Source organism: Canis aureus, chromosome 18, assembly GCF_053574225.1.
Source record: "Canis aureus isolate CA01 chromosome 18, VMU_Caureus_v.1.0, whole genome shotgun sequence".
NCBI classification, from domain to species: domain Eukaryota; kingdom Metazoa; phylum Chordata; class Mammalia; order Carnivora; family Canidae; genus Canis; species Canis aureus.
The window spans coordinates 36,532,308-36,546,521 of NC_135628.1; positions in this window are offsets into that span (position 1 = coordinate 36,532,308).

A 14,214-nucleotide genomic window follows, 5' to 3' on the forward strand; every position below is an offset into this window, starting at 1 on the left:
AATAATCTCTTATACTAATTTTTATTTTAAATATCATATCAGTTATTTAAGATATATTATACAGAATAGAAGTCATATCAATATTTATATATGTACACAAATGTCATACACATAGTGTGTGTATACACGTGTATGCATTTATAATATATATACATATATGGTTTTGTATCAAGCTTACAATACTTTACAATCTTATTTCATGTTGATAAGTGTTCAAAATGATGTTTAATAACATAGTCCATATTATGGATGCATTACAATATTTAATCAGGTTCTTAATTTTGTATGCATTTTCCAACATTCAGAAAGAACACACACACACACACACACACACACACATATATTAAATTTTTTTGTGAATTAAAAAATTAAACATATATATTTTAATTCACTTTAAGTAGGCTCTGCTTAAAGTACGAACTCATACATGGGGCTTGAACTCATGACCCTGAGATCAAGAGTCACATGCTCTATCAACTGAGCCAGCCAGATACTCCAGAAGGAATACTTTGAATCACTACGAATTCACTAGAACGTGAGCATAAAGAAAATTGGGGTCATTTATTGTTTGCTAATGTAACCCCAAGTGCCTAGAACAGTGCTGGCATTGTAAAGCCACTACTAGATACTTAATTAATATGTATTAGATAAATGAATAATGAATGAATGAATGCTTTGGTTCATATCACTGAACACAAAGTCTTTGTTGAATTCTCTAAAAATTTTCTATGGTACATTGTTAATGTTAAATTGTTATAATCAAACAGCAACAACACTATATAGCCTTTTTTAAAAAAAATATTAACCATTTATAAAAAATGTAATCAGTGTGAAAATGCCAATTTCATGACATTTACTCTAATAATAGGTATATTTAAAATGTTTTCCAAAATATTTTCAGTTATATAATTTTGAAGTGTTGTTTTAATTTAAAAAAATTATTTCAAAACAACTGAAATTGAGCCTTCTTTCACATCATTTGTTAATGTTTGTATTTCCCTGATATAAATGTTTGCTTGAGGGATGCCTGGGTTGCTCAGTGGTTGAGCATCTGCTTTTGGCTCAGGGTGTGACTCTGGGGTCTGGGGATCAAGTCCTGCATCAGGCTCCCCAGAGGGAGGCTGCTTCTCCCTCTGCCTATGTTTCTGCCTCTCTCTCTCTGTCTCTCATGAATAAATAAATAAATTCTTTTTTTAAAGAAAAATTTAAAAAATGTTTCCTTGCTTTCTGCCAATATCTTTGCATTATCTTTTGTTTCATGTTATTTATATTATTTACTAAAACCCTGATAAGTCTTCTCAAACTAAGAAGAAAAAAATCATTATGTAATTCTTAAAACAAAAGAAATGTGTCTTCTTTTTATTATAAGTCTTGCTTTGTGTGAGCCTAAGGATATCTCTTAATTATACACTGAAGTAAAAAAAAAAAACCTCCATTGCACAAAAAGTGACCATTTTGAGATAGATGTATTTTACTTTCTTCTCTAACTTTTAATATACTTGACTAAAATACTGTCAGTAGTAACACCTTGCATACAATTTCAGGAAAATATTAATGTCAGAGAGAGTATACTATACACACTGTATTCTAAGGATTTCAGTCTATAGAAATTTTTTTCAAGATAATTCTGTCCATACTATAATTATTTTCATGAGTGTTAATGTTATTTATTTGAAAATACATAACCTCTGCCATTTTCATGGGAATATAGATTTATGAAAGAATATAATAATTCATTAGCTTGAAATGAGTGACAGTCTTTATTATATAACGAATCCAAGTTCTATCATTCCAGAAGTTAACAAATCCTGAATACATTTTAAAGAAAACTTTAAATACTGACTAAAGCATAGTTTAGCTACAGCTCAGTTGTTCCTTTCCTCTATTTAATTTACCTCAATTATGTCACTTGCATTGAGATAAACAGTGTAATTCATTAAAAATGTCAAATTTCACATTTCACTTCCTTGATTGATTTCAGCTATTTCAGAAATTATGGCATTGTACTAGATGCCACATTTTAGCAAATACCACAGCTTGCAGGACTTCCCTTTTTTAGTCCTTATTGTATTTTTTAATGAAAGTGTGGACAGTTTAAGATGTGTTACTTTCATTTATGTAAATATTTATAATTTTTAAGTGGCTAACAAATTGAGTTATCTATAATGATTTTTATTTCCTTCATCTCTGCTCACTGTCTAGTATTCCTTTACTATTGAGAAGATACTCACATTAGCCAAAGTCAGTTTTTTTTCCCTATTCAGAATTTGAGGGATTGACTAACAGAGTTTGTCATGAGACACACAAACACACACACACACACACACACACACACACAGAGAGGCAGAGACATAGAGAGAGAAGCAGGCTCCCTGCTGGGGGACCCAATCCTGGAACCTGGGACGAAGACCTGAGCAGAAGGCAGATGCTCAACCACTGAGCCACCAGGCCTCCCTAGAATTACCCTAGAATTATCCTTTCATTGTTCAGGACTCCATGTCTACAAAAGAAACAAAACACAGGGAGTAGCTCCCTTATGGAAATTCAAATATTTTTCATTACATGTCAATAGCCAGCCTCAGCCAAAATTTGTGCAAATCAGAGTTTTAACATTAGTGCAGGATCTCTGTTCAGATACCTAAAAACTATCAATACTTAAATACAAAATTGCAAACATAACTCTATAAATTTGTAAATTATCTCAAATTCAAAATAGCAACATCTCTTTGAACTGATTGTTGTAACTGGTATAAAATAATCATTTTGATAACTTAAAAGGACCACAACATTCACAGATGAAGTTTGACTATAATAATGATGATGATGATAATGACAATGTGCTATATTATCTCTAAGTAGATCTGAGTAAGTTTGTAATAAGGAAGACTTGCAATTTTTTCTTCATTTTATTTGTATGTGCCCAATAATTATTAAAATTTTTAGAAATTGTTAGTTTTAGTAGTCTGCTGAGAGGCTGCGATCTTTGTAGAAAAGTCTTTTAAATACTATTATTTAGCCTAGCCAGTCCTGAGCTTTTACTGACAATGAACGATTACTTTTTACTTTGAATTCATCATTTAAATAATGAAATGGCTACAATTAGTGTTCTTCTACGAAATGTCTGCTAGGGAACTTTCTCTGATTAGTATAAGATTAGATTAAAAGAGAAAAACTTTTCTCACTGCCTCACAAATAAAAATGTCCTGCTATTAATGTTGTCTTTTCCAAAATACCAGCCTTAGCATATACTGTAAGTTCACTTGCAATTGTCTTTTGGTCCCTTTCCCCTTTGCCTTCCTTCCTGGAAAGATAGAAAATTAAATACTTGAATTCCCTGTATCCCTACTCTTCAGGGGTGTAAGAGTCCATGCAACAAAATCTGGCCAAAGAGATGGAGGCTCAAGTCCCTATCTCCTCACAGATATCAGGCCTTCTACTTCCTGATCATCTTAACTATACACATGTATATAGATCTATCTAAATATATGTAAAGAAAGATGAAAGAAAAAGATACTATCTCCAGACTGTCACATTTAAAAGCCAAATCTATAGAAAAGTTGTTGGTCTCTCTCCTTCTATTTTGTTTAAGGTTGGTTATTGCATAGGAGCCAACAAAGGGTAAAACTTTTAAGTGAGCACATGACAAGCAGGACATTAAATTCTGGCCTTAGGTTCAATGTTGTAGTCCCCAAAAGACTAGAGAAACAGGACAAAATCTAGCTATGGTCCTCAAGGAACTGGAATATTCGGTAGGCCATTGAGGCAAGACATGCAAACCTAATATGAAAAGATGGGCACCCCAATGTAGGATGGGGCTATTTTGTTCTCCTAATCAAGGTACCTACTAGAAGTGGGTATAAAACTGCCATAAATCTCAACTAGATTGTGCTATAAAATGTTTTATGTATTTCCAAGTATTTTTTATTTCTTTTTTTGATTTTTTTCTCTTTTGGATAGTCTATTGCTTTGTTTATCTATTTTGAAAAAAATGACAAACTGTTTAATTAAAGTATTATATGGGTTAGCAATGCTATGGTGCCCAATCTACACCTTTTCAACCCACCCTGGAAGTTACTTGCCGTTGTGGTGAACAATGCTGTATAAGCTGATGGCTTCCTAGTGCAAGCATCCAGTTCCTTATGCCTGAAACCCTTCTCTTGTCACAGGATAGACAGAGAATATCTTATAGGTGGGAACCAAATTGTTTCATCAGGGATAGGAAATTTCTGGATGCAGTTGTTCAGGCAGGACACAGGTGAGACAAAAGAGCTTATAGTATAATACTTTTCTAGAAGGTGAGGTAAGAAAATGGGAAACAAATGCACTTTTTTCTTTACCATTTCTGAGTTCAGAGGGTCAGATTAATTAATGCAAAGTATCATCTGCTAGAGCAGTTGTTGGGGGTGGGCAGGAGAGAGGATGCAGAAGAGGATTAAGATTTGTTGTAAAGAGCAAAAGGCAATTAATAATTAGCTTCTGACCCTCAAAGTAGAACTAAGCTCAACAATATAGCCTTGCAAACCAGGCTATTATACAGTGAGAGGTTTTTAAATATATTTCTCTTACTTTAAAGGTATCAAACACTAGGCCTGGAAGACTTACAATCAAATTTTCTCTTTGAAAAATAGAAACAAAACAAAAACAAAAAACAAAAAATTTGTGTACCACAGAAACCCTATCATTAGCTTCAAACAGGAAGATAGGGGTAATGATAAGATGGAAATAGAAGAAAAATAAACATTTTCTGGCTCAGTAGTTTGTTGAGAGAAAAAGAGAGGATAAAAAAAGATAATAAAGATGTAAAATATGAAGCCATTTTTCCACTCTCAAAGTTTCTTAACCCAGAAAGAGGAGGATAAGTTGATGAGTGAGAGTACCATAGAAGTGGAGGAATGGGATTGTTTTTTTTGGGGGGGTGGGGGATTTCAAGCTATTTCTAACTTATTTCAAATTATGGCTTTTCTTTCTGATATGACTTTTTAAATATGATCTCTTTCTGCAAAGAACATCCTTCACAAATATGCAACAGGACTCAACACTAATGCCATGGTTGTTGCTTTCAGAATTGGACTTCCTTCTTACAAGTGGTTCAGACTAGGCAAGTCTGTGGAAAGTGGATCTACAGAAAGTAGAATAGCAGTTATCTAAGGCTGAGGAGAGTGAGGAAGTGACTGCCAGTGGGGGTACAAGGGCTATTTTCATGTGATGAAAATGACCTAAAACTAGATTGTGGTGTGGGTACACAACTCTGAAATACAAAAAAAAAAAAAATACATTGAATTATACACTTTAAGTGGGTCAATTTTATAGTACATAAATTATATCTTAATGAAGCTATTAACAATGCTAGGTATACAACAATTTTCAGTTATGAGTATTTTTGCCCTCCAGGGAACATTGATCAATGTATAGACACATTTTTGGTTGTCACAACAAATAATTATCAGACCCAAATGTCAATTGTAGAAGTTGGGAAACCCTGGTCTAAAGAAGGGGCCTTAATGAAATCTTATTTTGCCTCTTCTGATACCTTATATTTGCTTCTGCATTTTCCACAAGCTTCTGGCTCTGTGGTCTCCATGATAAGAAGGTGCTCAAAAAAAAAAAAAAAAAGTGCTCTACTTTTAAAAAATATATGTAATATTATATTAATATTTATAATTATAATATATATTTATAATATATATAATCAAATTTAAACCATCTGTTTTCATGTATCAACATCCTTTACTTCTGTAGCTTGCTTCTTTTTTTAAAATTTTAATAGGCTTTATCATATGATCCAGTAATTCCACTATTGTGTATTTACCGAAAGAAAAATTAAAATGCTAATTTGTAAAAATATATATGTTTATTGCAACATTATTTACAATGGCCAAGATATGGAAGCAACCCAAGTGTCCATCAGTAGATGAACAGATAAAGAGATAAAGAAATATATACAATGGAATATTACATGGCCATAAAAAAGAATGAAATTTTGCCATTTCCAGTATAATAACATGAATGGATCTAGGGGTTATAATGTTAACAGAGATAAGTCAATCAGAGAAAGATAGCTACTGTAGGAATTCACTCATATGTGTAATTTAAGAAAATAAATGAACAAAGAAGAAAGAGACAAACAAAAAACAGACTCAAATATAGAAAACAAATTGGTGGTTTCCAGAGGGGATGTGGGTTGGAGGGAATGAGTGAAATAAATGAAGGAGATTGGGGTATCCCTGGGTGGCTGAGTGGTTTAGTGCCTGCCTTTGGCCTGGGGCGAGATCCTGGAGTTCTGGATGGAGTCCCGCGTTGGGCTCCCGGCATGGAGCCTGCTTCTCCCTCTGCCTGTGTCTCTGCCTCTCTCTCTCTATCATAAATAATTTTTTTAAAAAATCTAAGAAAAAAATGAAGGGGATTTATAGCATGCATATCATGATGAGCACTAAGTAAGGTACAGAATTGTCAAATCATTATATTGCACACCTGAAGCTAATATAATACTGTATGTTAATCATACTTGAATTAAAAAAATGTTTTAATATACTTCAATTTTAGAGCACTTGTCTCCACATACTCAGTCTCCCCTCTACCAAAATCCCTCACTAGAAAAGAACATTTGGGGTAGCCTGGGTGGCTCAGTGATTTAGAGCTGCCTTCAGCCCAGGGCCTGATCCTCGAGTCCCATGTCTGGCTCCCTGCAAGGAGCCTGCTTCTCCTCTGCCTGTGTCTCTGCCTCTCTCTCTCTGTGTCTCTCATGAATAAATAAATAAAATCTTAAAAAAAGAAAAGAACATCTGATATAATTGATGAACCTACATCGACACATTACTGTCATCAAAAGTACATCATCTACATTAGGATCCACTCTTGGTGATGTACATCCTATGGGTTTAAATAAATGTGTAATAATATTTATGTCATTTATGCTATTTATGCCATTTATAATGGCATCCCCCATTACAATATCATAGATAAAGGTCTCACGGGTTTAAAAAATCTTTATGCTGTGACTTTCTATTCATATGACCCTCCCCTATTCCCTCTGGCAAGCACCAATATTTTTACTACTGAATTGTTTTGCCTTTGCCAGAATGTCATATAGTTAGAGTTATAGTTAGACAATTATGTAGCCTTTCAGATTGGTTTCTTCTACTAAGTAAGATGTATTTCAACCAACATTCTACTCTCTACTTCTGTGAGTTTGACTATTTTAGACAATTCATATAAGTGCAATCATGCAGTATTTATCCTGTGACTGACTTATTTCATTAAGCATAATATCCTCATTGTCTTCATATTGTCATAATGCTACTGCATATGGGAGGATTTCCTTCTTTTTTTGTGGCAGCATAATGTTCCATTGTATGTATGTGTGCATGTGACATTTTCTTTATTTATTATCTGTTAATGAATATTTAAAGTGTTTCCATGTCCCAGCTATTGTGAATAATGCTGAGATGAACTTTTGAAAGTCTTTGAGACTTGTACACTGAAAACTACAAAACACTGAAGAAATTAATTAAAGACACAAATAAATGGAAAGATATCCCATGTTCATGGATTAGAAGACCCAATATTGCTAAAATATCCACAGTACCCAAAATGATCTACAGATTCAATGCAATCTATCAAAATCCCAATGATATTTTTTATAGAAATAGAAAAAAAGTCCTAAATTTAGTATGGAATGAGAAAAGATTCCAAATTGCCAAATCAATCTTCAGAAAGAAAGACAAAGCTGGAGACATCATTTTTCCTGATTTTTCCTATTTTTAGTAATCAAAATAATATAGTATTGACATAAAAACAGACACATAAACCAATGGAATAGAGAGAGGCCAGAGATAAACCCACAGTCAACTGATCTTCAACAAGAATGCTAACAATGCAAATAGTGATAGGACAGTCTCTTAGACAAATGGTGTTGGGACAACTGGCTATCTACATGGAAAAAAATGAAACTGAACTTTTATCTTACACCAGGGACAAAAATCAACCCCAAATGGATTAAAGACAAACATAAGACCTGAAATTATAAAACTCCTAGAAAAAAAAAAAAAAAACATAGAAAACCTCTTTAACATTGATCCCAGAAAGAATTTCTTGACTATGACAAATGGAAAAGTAGAAGCTTTTGCACAACAAAGGAAACAACTAAGAATGAAAAGGCAAATTGGAACTCCTATAAATCAATAGCAAAAAAACAAAATAACATGATTAAAAATAAGCAAAGGACTTGAATATACATTTTTCTAAAGAAGGCATACAAATGGCAACAGGTACATGGGGGAAAAAAAAGGCTAAACATTAATCATCAAGAAAATGCAAACAAAAAATACAATGAGATATAATCTCATGTGGTTGAGATGGCTATTATGAAAAAACCAAAGATGAGTGTTGGCAAGGATGTGAAGAAATGGAACTCTTACACACTGTTGGTGTGAATGTAAAATGGTGCAGCCTCTATTAAAAACATGGGGGTTACTTCGGACTTGCCTGGCAGCACATCAGAGTGTAGGGGTCTAACATGGCTGCCAAGGCAGATATCTGCACATTTTTTTCTGTAAGCACCAGATATTGAATATTTTGGGTTTTGCAGGCCCAAAAGTCTCTGCTGCTACTACCCTACTCTGTCCTTATTGCTTACTGAGAAAACTGGCAGTATTCTGCATGTCACCATAGATAATACAAAAAGAAAGAGTGGAGCTGTGTCCCAATAAAACCTTAATTACACAAATAGTGTGCCAGATTTGTCTTGTGGACCAGAGTTTGCTGAACTTTGATCTGAAGCATCCAGCTGTGGAGGTGTCATCTACCTGAGAACAATGCTTGCTTTATCTCATGCTATTACAACTTTTGGACATTGATGATGCCACTTTGCCTGGGTTATTGCTCTGAGGCAGGTGGCCCTCACATGAGCTATAGGGAATCAATTACAGTAGTGTGTATCCATTTTTCATCTTACTTCCAGTTAGCCTTTCCCATTCTGTTCTGATTATCTCCAGATTGAAATTCTAAGCAAATAGTTAAACTCCTTTAGAGTTCAGGCTCTCTGACAGACCACTTCTTGGATTGTACGCTTTTGTTTTTGTCCTCACTATTTTTTTCACTCTAAGAATTAAAAAATAAACTTCCCACCTCCTTCCCTTCCCCTATTAGCAGTAGATCGGAAACCACCACCAATCTTGTCCATCAACTTTCCTATTGCTCTTGCAGCTAGCTCAGCATCTCCACCCAGAGCTCATTCAGCAGATTTTGTGTCAAAGCTTTTGATGAATAAGATCACTTTTTAAGTTTCTTTTGAGTTGTTCAAGAAACCACATGACAGGAATCTAGCTTGAAATTCCTGCTTCCATGCCCACAGAAGCTAGGGCAGACCATCAAGGTTAGTGAGGAACACAGAACAATTTCCAGGGGCTACTTATGTTTCTTCTTTTGTATTTAGCCACAGACAATGGCATTTTCAATATCTCACAGGCAAAATACTTGTTGCTTTGAGTTGAACTCTTGATTGATTTATATTAATCAGTCCATGAGGAAGAATATAAGACCCAGAGCAGCTGACAGAGGATGAAGGCTTATACCCCTTACAAAAATGTCTGAAAAAGGTTAGACTTTTCTAGTTTTTGATATTGTCTTGGATGTCTAATTTAAGCATTCCAACACCAGGATACCTTGACATCTAAAGAGAGAGATAAAATTATCAGGCACACATGGTAACATATGATGCATTCTCAAATGCACCCTGGAAAACTCATTAAATATCCTCCAGTCTTCTCTAATTATCCCAGTAGCCTACCAGGAGTTTCTTGTAACATCATAATAAAAAAGATATTTTTAACTGGCAAATGTAGAAGCTTTCATCAAATTATTTGGGGGCAAGAATTCCATTTCTTGTTAAATAAAAAGATTTCATGTACAGGAGATTCAACATAAGGTAGCAAAGAGCTTTGATTATTATATTTCAGAGCCTGGGAGTCAAATGTAAAAGCTAAAAGAAAATTCTGTTCCTCTGTGGGAGAACACTCCGCAGAACAAAGACCTTTTACTACCCAGGACTTTTCTGAGTTTTAGATGTTGATTTTCCTCACTTTTCTTTTCAAGATCAGAATGTCTCTATTAATGCCTTTTAGACAGAAATCTCATGCAGAGAATTGAAAGGGCACCACAGACTGAAAAACATGACTTATTGTATAGATTACATGCATCGCAATTTATTTAATTATAAAGTTATTCCAATTCATGTATATTTTGCATTGGCTAACAGTATCTGTTAAAAGCCTCAAACTGAATAACAAAAGTGAAAAGTGAGTTGATCATTCGCTTAAAGACTGCATGACTGAGATTTTATTCCTAAATCAGGAGAGAAAAAGACAAAGAGAAGGAACATAATTTTATATGGTACCAAATGTATATGTGTTTGCATATTTGTATATACATTTGTGTATACACAGACACAAACATAAAGAACATATATGAATGGGTCTGTGTTTATAAAATTATATGTACATAGAAAGATACACAAAGACTTTTCCTGGTTTTGTAGAGTCTATGGCTTAAGCATTTAAAATATTCTAGTTTAAGTACAACTGAGACATTACAAGCAAATCACATGTAAAGAGAAATAACAGTATTTCACAGAAGCTCCAAAATCCTGAACCTAAGGGAAAATTTCAGTTAGGTGCATAGATATATTTTAATTCTGTATTATTGCCTTGCTGAGTATAAATTTATATATAATATGATAAAAATACTAAATCCACTCTTTCCCCTAAGTAGGGTAAACTAGTATTAAGCCTCTGATTTGTACTGAATTATGAGGGTCAATAATAAGGACGATGGCAAAATAATACTGTGGTGTTTTAGTAGATTAAGTTGTGCCAAACTCATCTCTCATAAGAAACATCACATGTTTCTGTAAATCATAAACCACGGGAAGCCTCCACTGTCCAAATCAGCCTCTCTAGGAGTTAGTGTTGAATGAAAATATGACAGAGAATCCCTAATGATCACGGACTAAATCTAAGAAACTGACATACTGTCAAGATATGTGATATGGGTATTGCTCTGGCTGCCAAGAAAAATGTAATCATGGGAAGAATGACTTCTTCTGTTTGTGGTTAATGGTTTGTGTGCCATAGCCAGGAAAGAGATACAATGCAAAGACACACCAAAACATTTCAGAACATTTGCTCCCAGACAAAAGTAAAATCCACAGCATCTACCTGCAATGACTCTGAGAGCCATTGAAAAATTGAATGCACAAGTTAGGAGCAAAACTAATAGGCTAATTGATTAGTCTTAAGGAGGAAATATTACCATATTTTCACAGAGAGGAATAAGGATTTCCTCCCATGTGCCATGCGTGGTGAGAGTATAAACTTCCCTATTTCATTTATTTGTTTGTAAAAATAGAAGCCTTTTAGGGTAAAGACTCTTGGAGCCCTCAACATCTGCTGTTGGAAAAGTGAGAGGAAAAGTGTCAGCTGGAATGTGAATCCTTCCTGTAAAGTAGATATTGACTTGGTTCCCAATCATGATACAACTACAGTGAAGGGAAAGTTCAAACAACAGATTTGTTTTGGTTTTGTTTGTTTGTTTGTTTGTTTGTTTGTTTTTGAGAGAGAGAGAGAAAGGAGGGGTTGGGGAAGAGGAGGGAGAGAGGATCTTAAGCAGGCTCCACACTCAGTGGAGGTGGGACTCAATCTCACGACCCTGAGATGATGACCTGAGCTGAAATTGAGAGTTGGACTCCTAACCAACTGAGCCACCCAGGCAGCCTGCAACAGAATTCTTTAATTAATTAATTAATTAATTAATTAATTAATTAATTAATTTGAGAAACAGCACATGGGTTGGAGGGTGAGCAGCAGAGGGAGAGGGGAAAAATAAACTCAAGTAGACTGTGTGCTTCAATGAGCATGGAGTCCATTGAGGGGCTAATCTCACAACCATGATATCATCACTTGAGCTAAAATCAAGAGTCAGCTACTTACCCAACTGAGCCACACAGGTGCCCCCAATACCACAACAGAAGAATTCTTGAGTGTCCATTATATTCAGGAGAAAAATTATTATGGTAATTAAAAACATAAGTTCTAAAATCTCACATCTGAATTGCTAGGAAGCCTCAGACAAATAACTCTACATTTCTAAGTTTCACATTCTACATCTGTAAACTGAATATAACAATAATATCTAAATCATGGGATGTTGAGAGAATAAAATGAATAACTGCATGTAAAGTTTTTATTATTTTAAAGGTAATTTTAAACTTAGTAATTTATGACTAGTGCTGTTTGTGCAAAACAGTAAATGAGTAGGCATTTAAAATCACCAATACTTCATAGGAATGCAAACTGGTGCAGCCACTCTGGAAAACAGTATGGAGATTCTTCAAAAACTTAAAAACAGAGCTATCCAGAAATTGTACTACTAGATATTTACTCCCCAAATACAAAAATACTACTTTGAAGGGATACATGCACTCCAATGTTTCTAGCAGCAGCATCTACAGTAGCCAAATTATGTAAAGAGCCTGAATTTCCACTGACTAATGAATGAATAAGGAAGATGTGATATATATATACATATACATATATATGTATATATATATACATATACACACACACAATGGAACATTAGCCATCAAAAAGAATGAAATCTTTCCATTTGCAATGACATGGAAGGAGCTAGAGTGTCATGATAAGCAAAACAAGTCAGAGAAAGACACATACCATATGATTTCATTCATATGTGGAATTTAAGAAACAAACAAACAAAATGAGCAAAGGGAAAAAAGAGAAAGGCAAACCAAGAAACAGACTGTTAACTATAGAGAACAAACTGATGTTTACCAAAGGTGGGGGGCAGGAGGATGGGTAAAATTGGTGATGGGGATTAAGGAGGCCATTTGTTGTGATGAGCAACAAGTGTTGTATGTAAGCTTTGACTCACTAAATTATACACCTGAAGCTAATGTTACACTGTATGTTAACTAACTGGAGTTTAATAAAAACTTTAACAAATCAGCAACAATTCAATGAAAATAGGACTTTAGGTAATAGTGTTGAAGTGTTTTACGTTTGATGTCTTAATCTAGAGCTCAAGAAAATAAAACCACTATTTCAAGTGCTTTGTCACCTTAAATAATTTCCCTATTTTTTAAAGAGATTTTATTTATTTGACAAAGAGAGAGAGCACAAGCATGGGGAGCGTCAGGCAGAGGGCGAGGGAGAAGCAGGGCTCGATCCCAGGACTCCAGGATCATGACCTGAGCCAAAGGCAGATGCTGAATTGATTGAGCACTCAGGTGCCCCAAATAATTTCCTTATTAATAACAGACTAGATACGATAGGATATCTCTTTTTACAAAAGAGCAGCGATGGGGAAATAATAAAAGCAAGTAATGCAGTTACCATTCTAATCACTCCTCACATCCTCGTATACTGATAGATTGACTGTAATTTCTGACACACTCACTTTTTGTACACCTCTTAATCTAATTTCCTTTCCCTAAAATTACAATTTTGGATTCCATTGATCAACTATCCTATTCTAATGATGTATGTTCATTTTTAAGATATATCTTAAACATCTCCAAGTCGATCTTCCTCAATAACAATGACTTTGTGTTCTCTTGAGCAATTTCAATGACTTTATTACAAAGTCTGATATTTTATATATTTCCATAATCAATCCATATATTCTATCATTTTTCTTCATGAAAATTTGTGAGATTTTTCTTTTTTACATGAGATTCCACGTATAAGGTGGGTTGTGATTGATGTCTCCTACAAAGTATCATTATGTATTGGAGTAAGTCTGACAGCTGAAGCAAAGCAGATGCGGCTCTCTGGCTCTCTTTAGATGGATTTTTGCTTATTCTTTTCCCCTATTGCCGGCCTCTTTAAGACATGTGACCTATCTTTGGCTCTCGGAGACATGATCATAAATAATGTGTAAAAGAGGGTTAATTTTTTTCTACAAAGGAGTAAAATGTGTCCTCTATTCTCACATTTCCAATAATTTCCAAATATATCTGTATCATATCATCTGGAAAATGTGGCCTCACATTTACAGCATATGCCTTGGTCTCTAGTATAAAATCTTTGAAAAGAAGGTCTCAAAAAATCAACTTAGGGATCCCTGGGTGGCGCAGCGGTTTGGCGCCTGCCTTTGGCCCAGGGCGCGATCCTGAAAACCCGGGATCGAATCCCACGTCGG